This window comes from Phacochoerus africanus, chromosome 3, assembly GCF_016906955.1.
Source record: "Phacochoerus africanus isolate WHEZ1 chromosome 3, ROS_Pafr_v1, whole genome shotgun sequence".
In the NCBI taxonomy this organism is placed as follows: Eukaryota; Metazoa; Chordata; class Mammalia; order Artiodactyla; family Suidae; genus Phacochoerus; species Phacochoerus africanus.
This window is the reverse complement of record NC_062546.1, coordinates 182019170-182043968: the sequence shown is the minus strand read 5'-3', so window position 1 is coordinate 182043968 and position 24799 is coordinate 182019170. Positions and strand designations below refer to the sequence as shown.

The 24799-nt window shown below is 37.5% G+C and overlaps 1 long non-coding RNA gene and 1 pseudogene across 1 annotated transcript in view; one reads left to right on the top strand and one right to left on the bottom strand.

The window, feature by feature from the left end:
* LOC125123513 (poly(A) polymerase alpha-like) lies at window positions 1-1235 on the top strand (annotated as a pseudogene).
* LOC125123514 (uncharacterized) overlaps window positions 1-24799 on the bottom strand; it is a 131524-nt gene that overhangs the window by 38756 nt on the left and 67969 nt on the right. Inside the window, exon 2 of the long non-coding RNA XR_007134084.1 lies at window positions 2933-2998. This is a non-coding gene — a long non-coding RNA (uncharacterized LOC125123514). The remainder of the gene's footprint in view (window positions 1-2932; window positions 2999-24799) is intronic.

Sequence of the window (24799 nt, the reverse complement as noted above, 5' to 3'; positions counted from 1 at the left end):
GGACCCTCCTGCCTCAGTGGATTATGCCCAGGGCAGCAGCAGTGGTGGTTGGTAGGGGCGGGGAGGTAGGAAGTGACTGGGTGGTGCCAGGAGATGATGCTGTTTCCAGTTGCAACGCAGGGATCACAACAAACACAGCCTCCACAGAAGCACTATGGCATTACCTCTCTCATCAACTTAGCAGTCCCCAAGGAGACTGAATGCCTACTTACACAGAAACTAATTGAGACTTTGGGGTTTTTGAAGAGGAAGAGGAACGGCAGCACAGGATTTTAATTTTGTCAAAATTAAATAACCTGGTGAAAGAGTAGATATAAGAAATCAGTGAAAGCAAGAATCTTCCACAATCTGTAATTGAAAATGTTGGTGGAAAATTTTCACATTTGGATCTTAGAGATTAGGAATTCATACAAAAGGTGCTGATATTGATGCACTGTGTGCTGCACCAAGACATTTTTTTTTTTTTTTACTTTTTAGGGCTGCACCCATAGCATATGAGGGTTCCCAGGCTAGGGGGTCAAATGAGAGCTACAGCTGCTGGCCTAAGAGGTGTTTGTACCAGTTGTCAAACTGTGTTTTGATGGGATAGAGATTGACAGTTTGTTGCAAGATTTAGCACTGCAGACTATTCCAGAAGACTTGGACTTATGAGATGACAGTCTGCTTAAAAATTTAGATATAAGAAGATGTACAAGAAGTCTTAACAGTTGCAGGGTAACTGATGAAATTTTACCTCTAGTACCAAATATTGACAACTTCAGGTTAACCCTAACAGCTATCAAACTGTGGGCCAAACACCACAACATCTCTTTAAGATATTAGGTTTCCTCAGTGGTATTTCCTGGGCTATTCTAGTAGCAAGGAACTTTCCAGCTTTATCCAAATGCAGTAGCATCAACTCTTGTACATATATTTTTCTTGGTATTTTTCCAAATGGGAATGGCCAAATCCAATCCTTTTGAAACAGCCTGAAGAATGTAATCTTAATTTGCCTTCAGGGGACCCAAGGGTAAATAAACCCCAGGGATAGATAGGTACCATTTTATGCCTGTAACTATACCAGCATACCCACTACAGAATTCCACGTACAATGTGTCCGTTTCTACACAAATGGTCATGGTTGAGGAGTTTAAACAAGGTCTTGCTAACACAGATGGAATTTTGCTGAGTAAGCAGAGTGGTGCAAAGTTCTTGAAGCTCCAAACTTCTTTCAAAAGTACAAGAATGTATTTTAAAGCATGTAGGACATGTTGCTCTAAGTAATGGTTTAATGGTAGCATGTGACATTTCTTCTCACTAGATAATATGGTTTTGAATTTTCCTTTAAACATCTTCTATATCGGTTTTATTCCTGTCCCAAATGGCATACTGTTTTTAGCAAAACCCTTTATTATCTCTCTGTCAAGGTAAAATGTAGTCCCTACAGTTTTTTGTTGCCTGATGTCACCGAATTTCTACATTTGTAGCAGTACAAGTTCTGAAGGCTTATTAGTCATCACCAAAACCCTAAATTTATATACCTTGGCAAAGGAACGAACTGTTAAAATCTGTAGTTACTATTCACTAATAAGTAAGTTTTTTCAGCCAGTTCTGAGAACTTATTTATTATAAGATTCTCTATAACATAGACATAGCTAATAAAATGTCAATCTATGTAGGCGGAAAAAATGTTTCCAGTAGTTAAAGCACATGATTGGTCAACCATTTCCCCCTAATGTTAATAAAGTCCCTTCAAATATTTCTACAAATAATTTGCATGGAATTTTAGTAGGTGTAATTTTTTTTTTAACTAATGTTTTTAATATAATGGTTTAATACCTCAGTACAGGCTGAAAGCCTGATCGTGTTGGTTTTGATGAAAACTGTAAGTTACAATAAATCTTACTTTAAAAAATAATAATTTTAGTTGAGCCAATCATTAACATTCCAGGGCTTACAACACCAGCAAAATTTCAATTGAGGTAAATAGCATTTCTTTAGGAGAAATAATTTTTAGTGACCATTTTTCCTTTCTCTAAAAGAATAATAACCACATGATAGTTACAGAATGTTGATGATATTGTCATTTTGAAGTTAGAGGTAGGTAATCTATCTACCTACCTCTAACTTTTAGCTAGACGGATTTCTTTTTTAGCTAATTGGAAAAGAGAGAGGAATATGGATTTAAGGATTGCACTCTCCTGGGAACTTAGAGACAAATTAAAATGTTAGATATAATTAAATCATAGAGTTTGAAGGGATTTGCAAAGTCATCTATCTAGTCAAATTGCTTTCATCTAAGAAGGAATAAGCTTAAATCATCCTTCTACAATTATTATCTGGGCTCTTTTAGAGATAGCTCCAATTAGCACAGAAACTCAAAGCAGTGTTTAACAATCTTCATCACTGGTGAAATCATCCTGATATCTACAGATCGATATTTTTGCTATGTCATCAGTTTATATAAAGAAAGACATATTTGATACCTTTCCATGAGGAAATGAAAAGCTGTCAAATCAAGGTTGCTCTATTCTCACTTAAAGAAAGTACCTACTTTTTTTAACATTTTTTTTTCTTGGGTTTCCTTTCAAGTATTTTCATTATTTTTATGATTTCATATTCAACTTTACAAGTTACTTTTGCAAGTTACTTTACATTCACTTTCTTGAAGCCCTAAATAGACAAAGACCGCTTGAAAATGTGGTTAAGTGGAGTTTAGTGCAATAGATTTCCGCCTTGTTTCTACCTCTGTATAGTGTGTGTGTGTGTGTGTGTGTTTTAAACTCCTGTAATCCTACACTATCTCTATATTTATTCCATTGCTATAATTAATTCTCCAATTGGTTCTCCTCTCAGCCTGTTACCTTGCCATTTTCTTCTGGAACTTTGTTCCATGAAAATGAATTTGTCTATATGAAGTTGTAGAATAATTTATGGGGAGAACCGAACTCACCCTAGGAGTGAAGGTGGCATCGTTGACAGAATGCATGTGACCATAGAGCGACTGCTCACATTTGCCCTGAGAAGACAAAGCGGGACACAAATCAAATTCCATTCAATATGTGAAAAGAAATAATTAATCTTATTTATATTCAAGTAATGTTTAAATCCACTAATAAAATTAATACATACTCCTGATAGAAAATGCTAGCTTTGGCTGTTAGTTATTATTCAGAATCAGAGAGGGCTGTGCTGGTGAGTATGTCACTGCATTGATATCTACATTTAAATTCCAGTGTCCTCACTTTTATACCATTGGGCTGGTGGTGAGTTCTCACTAAATAACACCATTTTGCAATAAGCAAAAGCACTAAGCCAAGATGCCATGTAATGAAGCCCTTGTAGAAAGCTTTTGTTTTCAGCACATTTTCGCCTTTTTTTTTGTCTTTTTGCCTTTTTCTATAGCCGCATCCATGGCATATGGAGGTTCCCAAGCTAGGGGTCGAATCAGAGCTACAGCTGCCAGCCTACATCATAGCCACAGCAACTCGGGTTCCGAGCCGTGTCTGTGATCCACACCACAGCTCTTGGCAACGCCGGATCCTTAACCCACTGAGCAAGGCTAGGGATCGAACCCGCAACCTCATGGTTCCTAGTCGGATTCGTTAATCACTGAGCCACAACGGGAACTCCCTTTTTATTTATTTTTTTTGTCTTTTTCAGCACATTTTCACTTCTGCTGAGGGTATAGGATTCTTTTTTTGTTTTCAATCACAACATATTTTAATTCATGAATTTTCATGGTTTGGTTTCATATCATTACCAAGTAGGAAAATGTTACAAACATGGCAGGCAGTATTTTTAACACAAAATAAGCATTTGTTTTGTGAAGACTATACTTTGCATCTACCCATTCAAGTCATCTTTTCTAAACAATATCTAAAACTAAAATTAAAACTAACTATAAAATTTCCAAGCTTGAGTTTAAATAATTTTTAGAAAATTAGGCCCTTAACATTACAAAAGAAATTAAATATGGGACTTTTCATTTTGACATCAATGTTCAAAGGGCATTCATAACTATCTTAGGAAAATAACCGTACTTCTATACAAGAACCAGAGAACGTTATTATATCTGGATAATGTTGTTTGTAGATTTCTATTATGGGCTGAAATTCAGATTTCATTCAAGAGTGTATACATTTGACATATATTTGAGCAATTAATATATGTTCAGCACAATTCTAGGTGCTTAGGATGTGTCACAATAAAAAAAAAAAAAAAAGAACCTTGTCTCCATTGACCTTACATTTTAGAGGGAGAGAGAATGAATTAACATTTTTAAAAAGGTATAAAGTGTGTTAGAAGAATATTACTCAAAGAAGAAAAGTCAGGTAGGGTAAGGGGTGTCATGAGTTCTGGGATTGAGGTGTCAAGGACAAACCAAATTATCAAGTGATGGAGCTTGACCACACTCAGAAAGTAAGGTTTGAGCAAAGACTAAAGTCAATAAGAGAGTTAACCAAGCAGACATTTGGAGGGAAAGCATTCCAGGAAGAAGGAAAAGCTAGCAAATGTCTCAAGATGGGAGTCTACATGGTGTATTTCTGGAATAGCAGGGAGGCCAGTGTGGCTGGAGAGAACACAGGGGGTTTATTCAAAAGGCTTCATCTACCTTCATTCACTACTTTGTGTTTACTTAGTCCTAAACCACTTAAGTCTGGAAGAGAGATTATAGAAAAGACTACAGAATGAAATATTAACAATAAAGGTTCCTCTCACTGTTGCAGGATATTCATGGAATATTTGGAACTAAGTGGAAGGGCTTTATAACTAGACACACTTGGTACTAATGATTGCCATTGCATTCAGCACGTTAAATTTCAAATATGTATTTACAGAATTAATGCATGCTATTAATCCATTTTCATAGAATGCAAAATTTCCCCCCATGAATTAAACTTCATAAGAATATGTAAAAACACTCTGGGACTCTCTCAGGATTTCCCCACTCATGCTATTCTGGTTCAGTATACTGGTACTGTTACAACATTAAGCCTATTATGCTGAGGACTTCAAATAATTCAAATCCCCAAAGTAGAAATAAATTACTTACAAAGCCAAAAAGGCAAAGTGTAAGATGTTATGGCTAGCTCTCATGTATTATCTGAGGAGCACTTATGGTTAATTTTTTTGAGTACTACTATCATATATACTTATATAATATTATAATTGTCTAACGACTATTAATATTTTAAAACACTTAGATTAGTGAATTTGTCTTAAAATATTTTTTTGCATTAATAAATTTGGTCCTCTTCTAAATTGAGAACCTCTAAACTATTTAATTAATTGGTAAGGAAAATGGAGTTTTTTTAATTCAAATCCTGCATGCCAAGTTTTAATCCAAAGTAGAATTTCTAAGGCACTCTTGAAAAGCCCTGGAAATATGGGGTTATAATGGAAATGCTGATGGACCACATTTGTGCTGCTGTAACAAAACCTGACTTGAAGATAAATGTTTCATGAATTAAGAAAAGTTAAAAAAGCTTTTCTATCCAGCTTTGTTCCCAAGATAAAAGTGAATCTACTCCTTTTTTTTTTTTTGGCATAGGGAATATGTGGGTTACTAATATTCTAGTCTGCAAACAGCCTTAATCAAAAGCAATACCCAAACTGGGACATTAAAATTTGGAGTATCTTCTTTGATGAATTCTTGTCAGAATTGTTTTCTTTCAAGGAAGTGGAAAAAATGAAAAGGCAGAGAATCTTACAAAAAAAAAAAAAAATCACATGACCTACCATGTCATCGCTTCAGTATTTTATTCTCTCACAGAAGCCGTTGGCAATAATGGTTTCTATTACTGGCCCTGGGCATAGAAACGTCTGGACTTAATTCTTGGCTCTGCTACCTAATATCTGTGTGACCTTAAACAGATTGCTTCACTTCACTGTGTTTCAGTTGCCTCATTTAATTCTCAAAACAAATTTTTTACCTATAGGTAAATTTTCATTAGCCCTGACCTATGAGACAATACTTGACCTATAGGTCTGTTTTGAGAATTAAATGACGTAATGCGTGTGGAATGCTGGTACAGTGCTTAGCACAAAGTATGAGCTCAACACATATTACCTCTTTATACATGGAACACATGCCACTGAAACACTAGTGATGTCCAAATTAACATCTCTACCCTTAGGTATCTAAGTGACTCCTTAAAGATCCCAGTAAGGAGTCTTAGAGGCATCAGGGCTATTTTTCCTGCTTGTCTCTCAGATTCATTCCCCACCTGGTGCTGCCCTGCTCTGTGCCCTCATCTCTACTAACCACATCACTCTGTGGGCTCTCAGATCTGTGCTCTGGTTAGAGTCAGCCAAAGGAAAGCATCAGCAGGAAAGGGAAAAAGCAGAATGATACAGAAGATGGGATAAATGACCACTTCAGCTTCCTTTATGTTCATCTGTGATTTTCCTAGTGGCTCTGTCTACCTAATTCCACCACTTGAGTTGCAAGTCCTCTCCAATGGCTACAGCTCACACTGTTGCACTAATGCTCTCCTTTTCTGGTCCCTTCAGACCTAGGCGTACTAATAGCTTCCTGTGGTTCCTAGCCTTTGTGTGATGTGTTTTGTCCCTTCACCTTGTTCATATTTCTGGAAGCATCGAAATTGATTATACTCCATGTATCATCTGTTTCCTGCTGGTGACCTGTCTTATACAGTACATTAGAGATAATATACAAAAGCAAGACTTTTTGATTTACTATTTCCCAAATGCTTACCTTGACCCCTGCCAAATCTTCCTCTTTATTTATTTTATTTATTTATTTATTTATTTTTTTGTCTTTTTGCTATTTCTAGGGCCACTCCTGTGTGGCATATGGAGGTTCCCAGGCTAGGGGTCCAATTGGAGCTGTAGCCGCCGGCCTACGCCAGAGCCACAGCAACGCGGGATCCCAGCCACGTCTGCAACCTACACCACAGCTCACGGCAACGCCGGATCCTTAACCCACTGAGCAAAGGCAGGGACCGAACCCACAACCTCATGGTTCCCAGTCGGGTTCGTTAACCACTGCGCCACGACGGGAACTCCCAAATCTTCCTCTTTAAGTAAGGGGCATCTCCAACTGCTCAGACAAAAATACCTAGGCAACCAAATACCTGAGACTTAGAATACCTCTTCTTTTTTCCCTACCTCCACCCCACCTCTCATCCAATATAACAGTGCTTTGCTCGACATACAGCCCTACTCAGCCCACTTCTTGTCCTTTTCCACCATCATCACTCCGGTGCAGGACGTCATCACATGGAGCATGAGGCCATCGGGAGTGTCCTTATTCATCTCTTTGCTCCTACCTTCACCCTACTCCTCATCTGCTTCTCTCTCAGCTATTGGAGCAATCAGTAAAACCTGAGTCCTGTCCACAGCACCCCCTGCACTTAGCCACCCTATCAGCCCTGCCAGAACCTCAGATCACAGTACAGAGGCACTGTCTCCTCAAAACATTATCCCTGGGTGTATTTCTAGAAAATAATTGCTTACAGTAAAACACTTTTAAGTTTTTAAGAAAAAATTCTCTAAATAAAACTTGAAGTTAAAGAGGATTGTACTGTGCAATTGTGTCCTTTGAATAAGTACTATTAAAGAAGAGAAAGCAAACCTGTTCAAGGGTGAGCAGAACTAAAGTTGATATCAGCTTGAGAAAAGTCTTCTACTCACTACCATTGAGATGTAGTTTATTTCTATTATAGCTATTATCTTTTATCAAGTTTAAAAATTAATGCAAAAGATTTTTTTCTTTTTATAGCTGCACTTGTGACATATGGAAGTTCCTTGGCCAGGGGCTGAGTCAGAGCTTCAGCTGGGGACTATGCCACAGCCATGGCAACATTGGATCTGAGACACATATGGAGGCTATGCTGAAGCTTGTGGCAATGCTGGATCCTTAACCCACTGAGTGAGGCCAAAGATTGAACCTGCACCCCCACAGAGACAACATAAACTCCTTAACCCAATGAGCCACAGCAGGAACTCCCAGAAATTTTTATGAAGACCATTTTTTAATTAAACTGGGTTAAATATTTAATATAATGTTTCAGATAAGTGATATTTTCTGCAAATCTTTTAAAAAATAACTGTGAAATCAAAGCATTTTAATTTTATAGGTTTACAAATTGTTAAAAATATACTCTAGCATTATTACTGAAATAATCCCACTGGCATATAAATTGGAAAAAGAATTATCATTAACAAGCTTCTTGGTTTTTGTTATTCCATATAAATAACTAACCATGTCTGTGAAAGATTGATTGCAGCTTTTAAAATGTTTGCTGAATGCATGTGTAATTAAGATGAGTTAAATACGCAAATCAAGCCTAATTAGCTTCATTTATTAATGTTAGTATGCCTTGCCACTACAAAATTTGTGCTGTGAATTTTTTTTTTTTTGCACATAGTATTTTTGATACTTTGTTCTAGATGAAATGCTGAAGAAATAAGGCTTTTTTATTTATTTATTTATTTTCCACAAGGAGAAAAAGCATTCACACAGGGTTCTAGGGGCCATTTAGAAGGGAGGGTTTAAAAAAAAATAATAATCCCAGTAGCATGAAAACTAAATTGTTATTACATATATTTCCAACTGCCTTCCTTTGACAGTATTGAATTAACTCCAGTTCATCAAAGTAGCAAACCTCTGGGAATCTCTTTTGACAAAATCGAGACTTTAGTCATAATACATCCAGCATGGTGATTGGGTAGAACACAGAGACTGGGTGAGAAGGCTGTAGCAAGTGGACCAAAGTGGTCTGTAGAAGTACCTCTTCCCTGACGAAAGATCTAAATTCTCCCGCATTAACAAAACAAACCTCTCCATGCAAAACCATCAGCCTCATGTAACTCATGTGGAAAACCTTCAGTCAGGCTTTTATAAAAATCATGGTTATTGGAAATAATGCAAAGCATGTATAGTATAAGACAAAAGGAAACACACCCATGCAAGTTCAGAATGAATCTCATTGGTTCCTGACGAGCAAATGAGGAAAAATCACATCGAAGGGTAAACAGATTTTAAATTTCCACACTTCTCTTTGTGCTAATTCTTCCCATCATTGCAGTCTGCAATTCCAGTTTCCAAAATTTAAAATACTGTTTTACATTATTGTTGCCTTTATTGTCTAAGGTTTTTTTTACTTTTATTTTCAGTGAAAAATTTTCTAAATCTTTACTAAAGATCTAACAATCTTCATTCTTAGTAAATATTTACTTACTAAATAAATATTTACTATTTTATTTTATTTTTAGTTATTTTTCAGTAAAGCTTTTCTTCCAGTGAAAAGGAAAAGTCCTTTGTTCAAGGTTTCTGATTTTTTTTTTTTTTTTTTTTGGTTTTTAGGGCTACACTGCTGCATATGGAACTTCCCAGAATACGGGGTCATTTCAGAGCTGTAGTTGCCAGCCTACAATGAGGGATCCCGAGCCATGTCTGCAGTATACACCACAGCTCATGGCAACTCAGCGAGGCCAGAGATTGAACCCGTGTCCTCATGGATACTAGTTGGGTTTGTTTCTGGTGTGCTACAAGGGGAAATCTGATTTTTTTTTTTTTTTCCTAATTGTGATTATAAAAACCACATAACATGAGATATACTTTAGAAAATCAAGATGGAGTCAGGAGTTGGCAACCATGCCATTTATTCCAAAAGAAATTTTTTTTTTGTCTTTTTGTCCCCCCTTTTTTTTTAGGGCTGCACCCATGGCATATGGAGGTTCCCAGGCTAGGGGTTTAATCGGAGCTGTAGCCACCAGCCTACACCAGAGCCACAGCAACGCAGGATCTGAGCCGCGGCTGCAACCTACACCACAGCTCACCACAACGCCGGATGCTTAACCCACTGAGCAAGGCCACGGATTGAATCCGCAACCTCATGGTTCCTAGTTGGATTCGTTTCTGCTGTGCCACAACGGGAACTCCCAAAAGAAAATTTAAGAGGAAAAATGTTATAAGAATAAATTTGCTAACCAGGGAGCTGAAAATGCTAAAAGAAAACCCCAAAGTACACTAGAAGTAGTAACTATAGAAAGTCACTATAGGAGTTCCCATTGCGGCGCAGTGGTTGCCGTGGGAGCAGCACTAGAAAAGGTAAAAAGACAAAAAAAAAGATTAAAAAAAAAAAAGAAAGTCACTATAATTCCTAGGGCTGAGAGACTGAAGTGAAGAGGTTTGATATATTAAATCTTAAAAATGTAGAAGAAGGGCTTAAACTCAGATCTCTGACACAGGGCCTGCTTAGCTGAGGTTGGTGGCTCTGAAGAGAAGGCAATGAGGCTGTTTCTGTGAATTTGGGAAAAACTGAAAACTGAATTCAGCTGCTGCCATAGGCAGGCCCTGTGGCTGCTGGGATGAAGACACAAGTCACAAGAAGCCACAGAGAATATACAGGAAGGACCAAGTTCACACCTCCTCCTCTAGCCTGGAAGTCTGTCTTGACTCCTCTTATAGGCAGAGCTTTGCATAGAGGCAGCTGGCAAACAAATGCATTATGTGGGGTCTCCAACCCAGTACTGAAGAGTGAGTTTAGAAGGGTGGGTTTGGAACTCACAGGCAATAAGTTAATAATTGGCAAAAATATTAAATGTGAATAGGCTAATTACCAAAACTTAACTGTTATTTCCAATGGCCAAGATAGCCAAAAAAGGTAAATGATGAAAATGTTTGTATATGGTCTTGAATATTTCTTGAGAATTAAATTCTAAGAATAGAGATACTACATTATAAATTAGTGCATAAATTAATATAATGCAAAAATTCCCTGCTGTTTAATAATAAGTTTATCTGAAGACCAGTTTTCTTCTACTCTGTCCCAAATAGATATTATCATTTTAATTTATTTATATTTTTGGCTGCACCCATGGCAGTTCCTAGGCCAGGGATTAAACCCTTGACCTGAGCCACAGCAGTGACAACGCTGGATCCTTAACCCATTGAGCCACAGGGAACACTTTTCTTTCTTTTTTTTTTTTTTGCTGCACCCATGGCACGTGGAAGTTCCCCTGGCCGGCATGTCACAGCAAGGACCCCAGCCACTACAGTGATAACATTGGATCCTTAACCTGCTGCACCACAACAGAAATCCTCATTTTTATATTATGTTGTTATAGCAGCCAGATTTTATTTGCTTTTAAATTCTCACATTATCAATTAAATACTCAAAGTTTAAAACATTCAAACAGTACTTTAAAAATCTTGTAAGCATTTAAGATCTTGCTTATAATACCGAAGAATGATTACAATAATGAAAACCAGCAGGCCTGCCCAGGCCTCAACAATTTCACTCTCTAGAGAAAACCAAATAGAAACTGTTTTAGGTTTTTTTGTTTTTTTACATAATCTTAGTATTCGCTTTCATATATCGAAATGAAAGTCTAAACTGCTATTAGCTGATGCATACTTATTAGATACTATCTTCTGATTTCCTATTTATTATGAATAATCATGAAACTGTCTTAAAATAGCATTCTATTTCCCTTCATTTCACATTCCTAATACAACATTTATTGTTAAATCAATACTCTGTATTTACATTATTAGGGTGATGTTCATAAAGTTCACTACTGAGTCAAGCAATGTATCGAAATTAGGTTTATTTTCTTATAGCTGACTCATTTTTAACTGGCCATATTTTATTTGTACCTATTGCTAATGTTTCTTATTATTCTCTGAGAAACTCACTGTTCAATTTTCCACATATTATGAGAGATTTCTTGATCACTCTGGCAAGTTACTGGGACAGGCATAGGGGACACGGGGTTGGCCCTGACAGACATAACCTCTGTTTCTCTCCACCATAAGGGTATTTACAGGGGAAGTATTTGAGAAGGCAAGAATGGAAGGGATATAGGGCATATTAATATATTTTCTATTAATAATTATTGTTATTCTCTAATGTGCTCAATTGTGACATTTTCTATAGTGCTGGATTTCAGTTTGCAAATATTTTATTATTTTTTACATCTGTATTCTCAAGTAAAATTGATCTGCTGTTTTCATTTCATTTTCATACTCAATATCATTGTTATGCCAATTGTCATGCCAATGATAAGGGTATTTTTCTATTTTTTTCATGTCCTAGAATAGTTTGTCCATCATTTGCATTATCTGTTCCTTGAAGGGTAAGAGGACTCATTGGTAAAACCATCTGGTCCCAGCACCTGCTTTAGAGGTTAGATCCTTTCAGCTATTTCCATTTCTTCTCAGGGTGTGATCCTATTCAGGTCATCTGCTTCTTTTGATTTTTATTTGTTTCAATTTTGTTAATTTATAATTGTCTAGAACATTTATCCTTTCAACAAATATTTAAGGGAATGCCATTCTGCTAAATACGGCTATATTTTCTAAGCTTACATTACCAATTTTACCTCCATTTGAAATATTTTTTGTGAAATATTTTGTGTATTAAAATATTATAGGAGTTCCCGTTGTGGCGCAGTGGTTAACGAATCCGACTAGGAACCATGAGGTTGCGGGTTCGGTCCCTGCTCTCGCTCAGTGGCATTGCCGTGAGCTGTGGTGTAGGTTGCAGACGTGGCTCGGATCATGCGTTGCTGTGGCTCTGGTGTAGGCTGGTGGCTACAGCTCCGATTAGACCCCTAGCCTAGGAATCTCCATATGCCGCGGGAACGGCCCAAGAAATAGCAAACACACACACACACACAAAAAAAAATCACATATTTTACAATTCTAGTCCTTATACATTGGTATTTTCCTTCTTTCAATTCAAGTTTATGTAGATAATATGTGTGTATTTTCCATCATCTCTAGTATGTACACAACTGGTAATAATCTTGCATACATAAAAGATAATTTCCTGTGTTATAAAACTGCTGATCACATTTTTCCCTTCAAATCTGTCCTTGTTATACTTTGGACTTCCATGTTTCATGGGCGAATTGTTTGTTCTTTAGTACAGCTAATAAATTTTTACTCCTGTGGACTTGTAGATTTTCCTTTATTCTTTCAATTAAAGTGGTCTTCTTGAATGTATCTACTATCGAGAATGAACTTAGTGCTGTGCATGCTGGGGATGGGGTGCTCAGATCTATGGAAAAGAACCGGGTGTGGTGTTTCATCTGAAGAACTCCTTCAAACTATGCATACAGATGTACAAGTAAGGCAGGTCATAAGTTTGGTTATCTGTGTTCTGACAGTTTCTTCTGAAATGCCACTTATCTATGTGTGACCCTCTGTTATCGGACCTCTATAACTGTCATCTTCTATGTTATTTTTCCAACTCCTTTATTCTTTTGCATACTATGTATGCTTCCATTCTCTGCCACCACTCCCTGCAAAAAGGTGTTCAAAGTTGTCTTCCACATACTGAGTTACTTTTCTGTGGTATCACTTCTGGTATTATAGTTAATTTCTTATAGACATATATATATGTATGTATATGTGTATATACACATTTTTAAGGTAATAGACATTTATTTTTCACTTTAAAAAAGTCAAGAAATAGTCCAAAACTGGAATGGTGATCTATGGTAGGGGGGACCCAGGTGTCTTTCTTATTTTCTATTTCGAAGCTCACCTCATTGTTCAAAATGGCTGCTGAAATTCCAACCATTAAGTCTATATTTCACTTTGGTGATTCTGTTCTCAAAAAGGCTCTCCCTTCACAGTTGTAAGATAGCTGCAATATCCTCAGGCCTTATCTTCCCTAAGCTTTAATACAGTGGGAAAGAGCAAGAGCCTCTTTTTTTTTTTTTTTTTTCAGTTGTACAACAATCATCACTACCAAATTTTATAGCATTTCCTTCCCAAACCCTCAGCACAACCCCCAATCCCCCAACATGTCTCATTTGGAAAACACAAGTTTTTCAAAGTCTGTGAGTCAGTATCTGTTCTGCAAAGAAGTTCATTCTGTCCTTTTTTTCAGATTCCACATGTAAGTGATAGCATTTGATGTCGGTGTCTGACTGACTTCACTTAGCATGATACTTTCTAGGTCCATCCATGTTGCTGCAAATGCCGTTATTTCTTTCAATGGCTGAATAATATTCCACTGTGTATATGTACCACATCTTCTTTATCCACTCCTCTACTGATAGACTTTTAGGTTGCTTCCATGTCTTGGCTATTGAAAATAGTGCTTCAATGATCATTGGAGTACATGTGTCTTTGCAAGTCATGGTTTTCTCTGGATAGATGCCCAGGAGTGGGATTGCTGGATCAAATGGTAAGTCTATTTTTAGTTTTCTGAGGAATCTCCATACTGTTTTCTACAGTGGCTGCACCAATTTACATTCCCACCAATAGTGTAATAGGGTTCCCTTTTCTCCACACCCTCTCCAGCATTTATTGTTTGTAGACTTTTTGATGATGGTCATTCTGGCCGATGTAAGGTAGTCCCTCATAGTGGTTTTGATTGCATTTCTCTAATAATGAGTGATGTTGAACATCTTTTCATGTGTCTTTTGGCCATCCATTTGTCTTCTTTAGAGAATTGTCTGTTTAGATCTTCTGCCCACTTTTTAATAGGGTTGTTTGTTTTTTTTGGTATTGAACTGAAGAAGGTGTTTATAAATTTTGGAGATTACTCCCTCGTCAGTTGCTTCATTTGAAAATATTTTTTCCCATTCTGTAGGTTGTCTTTTCATTTTGTTTAGGGTTTCCTCTGCTGTGCAGGAATTTTAAGTTTAATTATGTCCCATTTGTTTATTTTTTTGTTGTTGTCATTACTCTAGGAGGTGGATCTGAGAAGATGTTGCTGTGGTTTATGTCAGAGAGTGGCTTATGTTTTCCTCTAAGAGTTTTATAGTATCTGGTCTTCTATTTAGGTCTTTAATCCATTTTGAGTTTATTTTTGTGTATGGTGTTAGGAAGTGTTCTAATTTCATTCTTTTACATGTGGCTGTCTAGTTTTCCCAGCACCATTTATTGAAGGGGCTGTCTTTTCTCCATTGTATATTCTTGCCTCATTTGTCTTAAATTAATTGACTGTAGATGTGCGGGTTTAATTCTGGGCTTTCTATCCTGTTCCATTGATCTATATGTCTGTCTTTGTGCCAGTACCACATGGTTTTGATGACTGTTGCTCTGTAGTATAGTCTGAGGTCAGGGAGCCTGATTCCTCCAGCTCCATTTTTCTTTCTTAGGATGGCTTTGGCTATTCTGGGTCTTTTGTGCTTCCACACAAACTTTCAAATATTTTCTTCTAGTTCTGTGAAAAATGTCTTTGGTAATTTGATAGGGATTGCACTGAATCTGTAGATTGCCTTGGGTAGTATGATCATTTTGATAATAATGACTCTTCCAATCCAAGAGCATGGTATGTCTTTCCATCTGTTTGTGTCATCTTTGATTTCTTTCATCACCGTCTTACAGTTTTCAGAGTATAGGTCTTTTATCTCTTTAGGTAGGTTTATTCCTAAGTATTTAATTCTTTCTGATGTGATGGTAAATGGGATTGTTTCCCTAATTTCTCTTTCTGATCTCCTGTTCTTAGTTTATAGAAATGCAGTTGATTTCTGTGTATTAATTTTGCCTTTTTTTTTGTATTTTTAGGGCTGCACTCATGGCATATGGAGGTTCTCAGGCCAGGGCTCTACTTGGAGCTGTAGCCACCAGCCTACACCACAGCCACAGCAACACCAGATCTGAGCTTCCATCTGCAACCTACACCGCAGCTCATAGCAATGCCAGATCCCCAACCCACCAAGCAAGGCCAGGGATTAAACCTGCAACCATGGTTCCTAGTTCTGTGGTGCCATGATGGGAACTCCAGTGTGTATTAATTTTGTATCCTGCGACTTTGCCAAATTAATTGATGAGCTACCAGTTTTCTGGTAGCATCATTAGGATTTTCTAGGTATAGTATCATGTCATATGCAAATAATGATAATTTTACTTCTTCCTTTCATTTCTTTTTCTTCTTTGATTGCTGTGGCTAGAACTTTCAAAACTCTGTTGAATAGCAGTGGCAAGAGTGGACATCCTGTCTTGTTCCTGATCTCAGTGGGAATTCTTTCAGCTTTTCACCATTGAGAATGTTAGCTGTGGGTTTGTCATATATGACCTTTATTATGTTGAGGTAGTTTCCCGCTATGCCCACTTTCTGAAGGGTTTTTATCAGAACTGAGTGTTGGATTTTATCAAAGACTTTTTCTGCATCTATTGAGAAGATCATATGGTTTTTATTCTTCTTTTTTTTGTTTTTTTTTTTGTGGTGTATCACACTGATTGATTTGAAGATATTGAAGAATCCTTGCATCCCTGTGACAAATCCCACTTGGTCATGATGTACAATCCTTTTAATGTATTGTTGGAATTGGTTTACTAGTATTTTGTTGAGGATTTTTGCATCTATGTTCATCAGTGAAATTGGCCTGTAATTTTCTTTTTTTGTGGTATCTTTGGTTTTGGTATCAGGGTGATGGTGGCTTAATAGAATGAGTTTAGGAGTGTTCCTTGATCTGCAATTTTTTGGAATAGTTTCAGAAGGATAGGTGTTAGCTCTTCTCTAAATGTTTGATAGAATTCTCCTGTGAAACCACTTGGTCCTGGACTTTTGTTTGTGGGAAGTTTTTCAAGCACAGTTTCAATTTCAGTTCTTGTGATGGGTCCATTCATCTTTTCTATTTCATCTTGGTTTAGTCTTAGAAGATTGTACTTTTCTAAGAATTTGTCCATTTCTTCTAGGTTCTCCATTTTATTCATGTATAGTTGCATATAGTAGTCTCTTATGATCCTTTGTATTTCTGTGATGTCTGTTGTTACTTCTCCTTTTTCATTTCTAATTTTATTGATTTGAGTCCTCTCTCTTTTTTTCTTGATATGTCTGGCTAAGGGTTTATCAATTTTGTTGATCTTTTCAAAGAAACAGCCTTTCATTTCACTGATCTTTTCTATGGTTGTCTTCATTTCTATTTCACTGATTTCTGCTCTGAGCTTTATGATTTCTTTCCTTCTACCAACTTTAAGTTCTGTCTGTTCTTCTCTCTCTAGCTGCTTTAAATGTAAAGTTAGCTTGCTTATTTGAGCTTTTTCTTGTTTCCTGAGGTAGGCTTGTATTGCTATAAACTTTCCTCTTAGAACGGCTTTTGCTGTATCCCATAGGTTTTGGAGTGTCTTATCTTTATTGTCATTTGCTTCTAGGTAAGATGTGAAAGATAATATAAAGGGCACATTTACAAGATTTAACAAATGATTAGAATAATTGGGAAATCAAAGAGGTAGAATGGAATCAAAGATGACTATTTTCCCCTCTGTGTGGTTACTAGGACAGAATCACCCTAAAAACAAATACGATCACAAGTTCGGAAGACCAACATTTGGAGACCTTCACAAGAACCCTTCAGACTCATTCCCCTTTATCCTTTTTAAAAGTTCTTTAATCAAACTAAATTTTGCGTTGCTTTATTGCATCACTGATCTTATAAATGCTGCCTCAGTAACCTCCTGAAAGTGTCTTCTCTATTTTTTAAATGCCCAATTCTTATTAAACAATCAACTGAAATACCCATCTTGTGCGAAGCCTTTTTTTTCACACAACATGAAACACTCCTTACTCTGTGTTCTGATGGCCTTTTAGTTGTACCTTTAGAACAACAATTATCACACCCTTTGTTTACTAGTTGGTCTGCTTCTCCAGTGTAGTATAAGACCACTAAAAAGAGATATTGTTTTATTCACCTTTGGAAACCTAGGACATAAATGCACTCCTTGGCAAGCAGAAGGTACACATGAATGTGGAAAAAGTACAAATTAGTGTATGAAATGACAATGACACTTTGAGCCTAAATCATTGGGAAATAAAGTTGTCATTTTCTGGACATAGGGAAGAAAGAGTAAGCTGAGAAATTGGGATAAAGACCTCTATTGAGTTTTGGCCTAAGTGAATAATTGTGAATATGAATATAAAGTAGGGGGAGTGACAACAATTTTATATCCTCCCCCATTATCAGGAGCTGAAGCCTAGGATATGGATGAACTGGTTGGGGAAAAGGAAAGAGAGGAAAGACACAATGTGAGAACTGAAGAAAAAGCTGTTGATGTTTATGATTTTACTGATGAATTATAAATGAGAAAGTTCCATTGATTTAAGGGGAGTTTTAAAATGCTGTGAGGTATGAGAAAGAAAAAAGTGAAGTCAGCAAATATGGGTGATTCTTTCAAGAATTATATTCCAAAGAGAGAAAAGCAAAAAGTAATTACAAGGATTAATAGGATTGAGGATTTTGTTTTCAGTTTATGCCCTCCTTTGTTCTGTCCATGTTGGCAGGTGGAGAGAAATTATTTTGCAGAAAGGGAGAAGTTAAACATGCCAATGATTGGGAGAGCTTTAGGAATGAAATACCAGAGAGGGAAGAAACTGAGAATGTGGTGAAGGATTACCAAGGGAAAAAGAGTGGTTAATCCTGAGAGAGAAAGTACAAAGGAAGAGAAGATAGATGGAGATCAATTTTAAAGTGAAGATGAGAAAAATGAAGAGAGTAAATGTATGGCCCCTCAAAACTGCAGGAGCTGAGTTATTCACTGAAAATTTAGGAGGGGGTAGATTTAGTATTAGAGCTTTAGTAGAATAGGGAAGGTAGGATTAGCTATGGAAAAGGAACTAAACAGTACGTACATACAAGGGATAATAACAAAATGATGCAAAAATTAGTGTCAAATTTTGTTTAGAAGTAAAGAATGGCAGTGGATGCAATAAATATAACTTTATACTTTTCTGTAATAATGAGCAGCAACAGGAGTGGTCGGGGAACAGAAATCCTATTTTATTGTTCCCAATTCAGATACTCAAAAAAGATAAAGAGAATGAAGGGAGGTTAATTAGTTGAGTCTCTTGATAGATAAAGATAATAACACAAGATCTGCACTCTTCTAGCTGAAATAAGGAACACAGATTGTAGAACATTACCTAAGTATTCCCTCCACTGAATTGAATTTATCCACATAGTTACAGGTGTAGCTGAGAAAACTGACCTTAAAACTTGGTAGAGAGGAAACAACTATGCATCTGAAACAACCGCATATCCTCAACTCAATAGAGGCATAAAGAGATGGAGCTATGCAGGCACAGGTTCTTCCATCATGCTTATCCAACATATTTTTCTTTGGGAGTGTCCCTATAAGTATTCTGGAGAAGAGGCCTCAAGTAATCTTCTAAGACTTTCCACCTAGGAAGTGCAAGTTCCTTCCCCTCTGTGGAAAAGTGAGGAATGTAGAAAAAGAATTCCCTCCTATTACATGGTGTCATTATTGAAATTACCGACTGCATTTCTGGCTGTGTAAATAAAGTCATCAGGTAGGATGAATTGGAAAAAGTCAAGGAGTAACATAGGGTCATAATAAGAATTTAGAGCTTATTTACTGGAAGTGGAAAAGGTGAGAAAAAGTTTGCAATGAGTTCAACGCCAGAGTTTGAGTCTATGCTGGTAAAGGGTAGAGTTATTTCAACTTATGATGAGATGTAAGGCATGTCTGAGTAATGGGTAGGGGAAAGGGAATAGCAATGCTTAGAACTGGAACCAAGCAACCATGAGGCTAGAAAGGGAGGGAGGTCTTTACCACAGATGTTGAAACTACTGAAGCAGTAGTTATCAACAGTGGATGAAGAGTTGAGTTGCCTGGGAAGTGATTTTAAAGAGTTATATTGCTTGGGCCCTCTTCAATTAAATCGGAATCTCCAAGCTGTGGGAGAATCAGTTTTCTAAAACTTCTCATGTGGTTCTAATGTACAGCCAGAATTGAGAATCACTATGTCAGGCGATGATGAACAAGGTGAAACAGGTATTAAAGACAGTGATGAATGTGGAATGGTGTCCTGAAGACCAAAGACAGATAGGAACAAGGAAGAAAAAAGGCCAAAAGTAGATAGCAAAAGTAGGGGAGATTACTGACTGGAAGCAGTGGAACAACAGTCTGAAAATGGTAGTAGAACTAAAGTAGCAGGGATCTATCAGGGCCCCAAAGTCAGGGAACTTGGAGAAGGAAAAAAAATAGTAGTCAAGAAGGGTGTAAAAGATCTTATCCGGAGTTAATAGATGCAAACTATTGCTTTTGGAATGGATAAGTGATGAAATCCTGTTGTATAGCACTGAGAACTAGATCTAGTCACTTATGATGGAGGATTATGGAGGATAATGTGAAAAAAAGAATGTACATATGTATGTATGTGTGACTGGGTCACTTTGCTGTACAGTAGAAAATTGACAGAACACTGTAAACCAGATATAGTGGAAAAAATAAAAATCACTTAAAAAAAGAAGGATGTAAAGGATCTTATGTCTTCAGGATACAGATACATTTAATTTAGTGAAAGGAGACTGAGAAAAAAAGAAGTTTATTTACATAAAAACAAGGTTGAGTGGACCTCCTAGGTGAGGAGGTTGTTAAATTACTCTAGGTGGACTCAGATAAAGACAGGGAAAATATGGAAAATCCAAATGGCAAGAGCCAGAAATGAAGGGCAAGTGGAAAGTTTTAACAGATCCAGCTGCAGGGCATTGCAGGGTTATCAAAGCCAAGAGCAAGGGGCAGGAAGAGCCAAGAGGAAAGCTAAGGATCAGAGCCAGAAATAAATAATTGAGCCAGGATATTGAAGGTAAAGGTGGAGCACAATAAAGCCAGCAATAGAACTTGAGAAACCTGATGTGGAGTCAGAGGGAAATGGTCAGAAGAGCCTTTCCATAGTGGGGGAGCTTTCTTGAGTTGTAGTGAGAGAGATGGTCCCATTTGTCCCACCCTCTTCTTCCCTTCTTTCTTTAATGCCTCCATCCTAAGGGTAAGAAAATAAAATGAGTGGGGAAAAATACACTAAAAATGTTGAACTTTGAAGCAAATTTGAGAGGTAAGCTGAAAATCTTGTAGGAACTAGGGCAAGAAGTGTATTAGTTTCCTAGGGCTTCCATAACAAAGGACCACCAGCTGGGTGGCTTAGAGCAACAGAATTTTGTTCTATCATAGTTCTGGAGGCTGGAAGTGTGGGATCCAGGTGTCCAGCTGGCCTTCTGAGGGCTCTGAGGAAGAATCTGTTCTATGCTTCTCTCTTAACTTGTGGAAGGACTGGCATTCTCCATGTTCCTTGGCTTGCAGATGCAGCACTTCAATCTCTGCCACATTTTCACAGGGCATTTTTCCCATCTCTGTCTTCTCCTCCTTTTACAAGAATACCAGTCATATTGAATTAGGGTCCACTCTATTCCAGTATGATCTCATCTTAATCAGTACATCTGCAAAGACTCTAAGGATAACCCAGTACCTTTCACAAGTACTGGGGGTTAGGGCTTGAATATATTCTTTTTGAGGGACACATTTCAACCAAAACAGGGTATATTGTTAGGTAAAATTCAGTTAATGAAAGAATTTAAGACACTATACAGCTTGGAGCTTTGGTGCAATCCTACATCTGGATGGATCCTACTTCTGAAGATGCCTCAGCTGAATCATGGTTTTCAGTGAAGGAACAAAGAAAGAAGAAAGTTGGTCATCCTAAATTTTACATATATATACTCATATATATCCACACATAATTTAATTTTTACGTACATAAATATATGTTCCCATTTATTTTGTATTACTTTATAGCCTTGAATTTGAAAGCATCTAAAGGAAAATTTCCCTACAGTAGTTATCAAAATGTGGTCCCCAGACCAGGTGTAGAAACATCACCTGGGAGCTTATTTGAAATGATTCCAGAGCCACTGAATCAGAATGCTGGGATGTGCTTAGTCATTTTATTTTTCAAGACTTCTTGGTGAGTCTGGTTTTAGAACCAGATCATTCTGCTTAGAGAATTTTGCCTATAATTAGTAAAAGCAGCTGTTAGATGGAGTTGTGTTTGCTCTGGCTGTGGTACTTTGGCCTGAAGAGCTTGTATCCAGAAGAGTTTGTTTAATAAATGAGATCACTATAACCACTCTCACCTTGAGTTATTCATAGAAATTTAAAATCTTTCATGTGGTCAGCATTTTTTTAAAGATCTTTTTAGTTCTTTAGAACTTATCTGAGAAAATTCTGGGACTAGGATCTCTTACTGTAATCTGTTGGTGGTTTAAATGCTTCAGGTCTTCAGATGATTCTGCTGCCTATAAAACCCTGGCCTCACTTTTGTTTAGCATATGTCAGGTGCCTTATATGTGTCATATATTAAGTGACGTATTTGATTATTTACAAAAATCTTACTGTGAATATTATCACCCTTTTAAGAATAAAAAATAGATACCAAGAGGTTAAGTAACTTGTATATATATAATATACAATATATATGTGTGTGTATATATATATACACACACATGTATATACTCTCACTTTCTCTCTCTCTATATATATATACACACACACACACAGCAAGGGGTGACAAAAATAGATTTCAAATCCAATTTGACTGGCTGCAAAGCCCATATTCCTGCTACTACACTACTTTGCTTCAATTTAGAGACCTAAATAGCTTATTAAATTAACCGGAATGAGTTTGCTTTTCTAAACTCTCTTTACTCATTTAAAATAAAATAAAAGACCTGGGCCTAGGGTTGGGACTGAAGGAAATCAGTCTCCTTTCTGATGTCCAGCTCCTAGATTCTTCTGAATCTGAAATCTGATATGATTTACATGAGACCCTACATTATCTTTCCACTGTCAATGGAAAAATTGGCTGTTTTTCCATTTTGTTTTAAGCACTGGCATTTCAACTAGTGATTGCTTGATTCAGGATATTGCTTGAATGTTATTAGGAATTTAAACAAAATGATTAAGTGTGTCAATGCCTTCCCTGGAATTCTAACTTCCTAGCTTGGTTCATTTAAGAATTGCTATGAGTCAGAGAGAGGATTAAGATGGTGGAATAGAAGGACTGGAGCTCAACTTCTCTCCTAAAAACAACAAAATTCACAACTAAAAGCTGAGCAATCTCCACCCAAATGGACTGGAAACCTTAAAAAAGATACCCTACTCCAGAAGAAAAAGAGGAGGCCACATCAAGAGGTAGGAGAGGCGATTTCACGATAAACAACCCCATACCTCCTGGGTGGGAAGCTCCACAGACTCGAAACTAACTGGTTCACAGAGACTCACCTACAGGAGTGAAAGTTCTGAGCCCCACATCAAACCCTCACATGCGGGGATCTGGCACTGGGAGAAAGAGCCCCTGGAGCATCTGGCATTGAAGGCCAGTGGGGCTCATGCTCAGGAGCTCCATGGGACTGGGGGAAACAGAGACCCCATTCTTAAAAGGCGCACACAGACTTTCACATGCACTGAGTCCCAGGGCAAAGCAAAGGCTCCATAGGAATCTGGGTCAAACCTGACTGCAGTTCTTGGAGGACATCCTGGGAAAACAGGGGTGAATGTGGCTTGTTGTGAGGGAAGGACAATGAAGGCAAAGCTCTCGGGAATATTCAGCAGCTGCCTGTCTCTGGAGGTGGCCATTTTGGGAAAATATGGCCCCACCCATTAGTCAGTGCTGAGAGGCACCAGGGCAAACAACAATCCAGGTGCGATCATAGCCCCACCCCTCAGTAAACAGGCTACCTAAAGACCCCTCAGGCACAGCAGCTGCCTCTAATCCCATCCAGAGACTAAGCCCCACCCACCAGAGGGAGTAGAATCAACTCCACCTACCAGTGGGCAGGCATCAGTCCCTCCCATCAGGAAGCCTACAGCAAGCCCCCATACTGACTTCAGCCACGAGGGGGGCAGACACCAGAAGTAAGAGATGCTACAACCCTATTATCTGTAAGAAGGTCACAACACCACAAACCTGTAAAAATGAAAAGACAGAACTATAACTCAGATGAAGGAGAAAGGAAAAACCCCAGAAAATCAGCTAAGCAATGAGGAGATTCACAGCCTCCAGGAAAAAGACTTCAGATTGTTGATGCTGAAGATGATGCAAGACATTGGAAATAAACTGGAGGCAAAGATGGATAACTTACAGGAAACACTGAGCAAAGAGACACAAGATATAAAACTTAAACAAGAAGAGATGCAAAATACAATCACTGAAATAAAAAATTCACTAGAAGCAGCTAACAGCAGAATACAGGAGGCAGAAGAATGAATAAGCAAGGTGGAGGACAGATTAGTGAAAATTACAGATGCAGAACAGAAAAGAGAAAAAAGATTGAAAACAAATGAAGAGAGTCTCAGAGAACTCTGGGACAACGTTAAACACACCAACATCCGTATTATAAGGGTGGCAGAGGAGAAGAAAAAGAGAAGGGGACAGAAAAACTATTCCAAGAGATAATAGCTGAAAACTTCCCTAACATGGGGAAGGAATCACTCACTAAAATCCAGGAAGCACAACGAGTACCATATAAAATAAACCCAAGGAGGAACAACCCAAGACACATATTAATCAAACTAACCAAAATTAAAGACAAAGAGAAAATCTTGAAAGCAGCTAGGGAAAAGAAACAAATAACATACAAGGGAGCCCCAATAAGGTTATCGGCAAATTTTTCAGCAGAAACTCTGCAGGCCAGAAGGGAGTGGCATGATATACTTAACGTGATGAAAGGAAAAAACCTCCAACCAAGGTTACTTTACCCAGCAAGGCTCTCATTCAGATTTGAAGGAGAAAGCAAAACCTTCACAGATAAGCAAAAGTTGAGAGAATTCAGCAACCCTAAACCACCCTTACGACAAATACTAAAGGAACTTCTCTAGGCAGGAAAGAAAAGATCAGCAACAGGAAACAAAAATTCCACGAATGACAAGGCTCACCAGTAAAGGTATATATGCAGTAAAGATACAAAATCATCCACGCACAATTATACCACCAAAATCAGAAATCATGAGAAGAGGTGCGTACAAATGCAGGACACTGGAGATGAACTTGCAATTAAGAGAACAACAACTTTAAACAATCTCATATACATA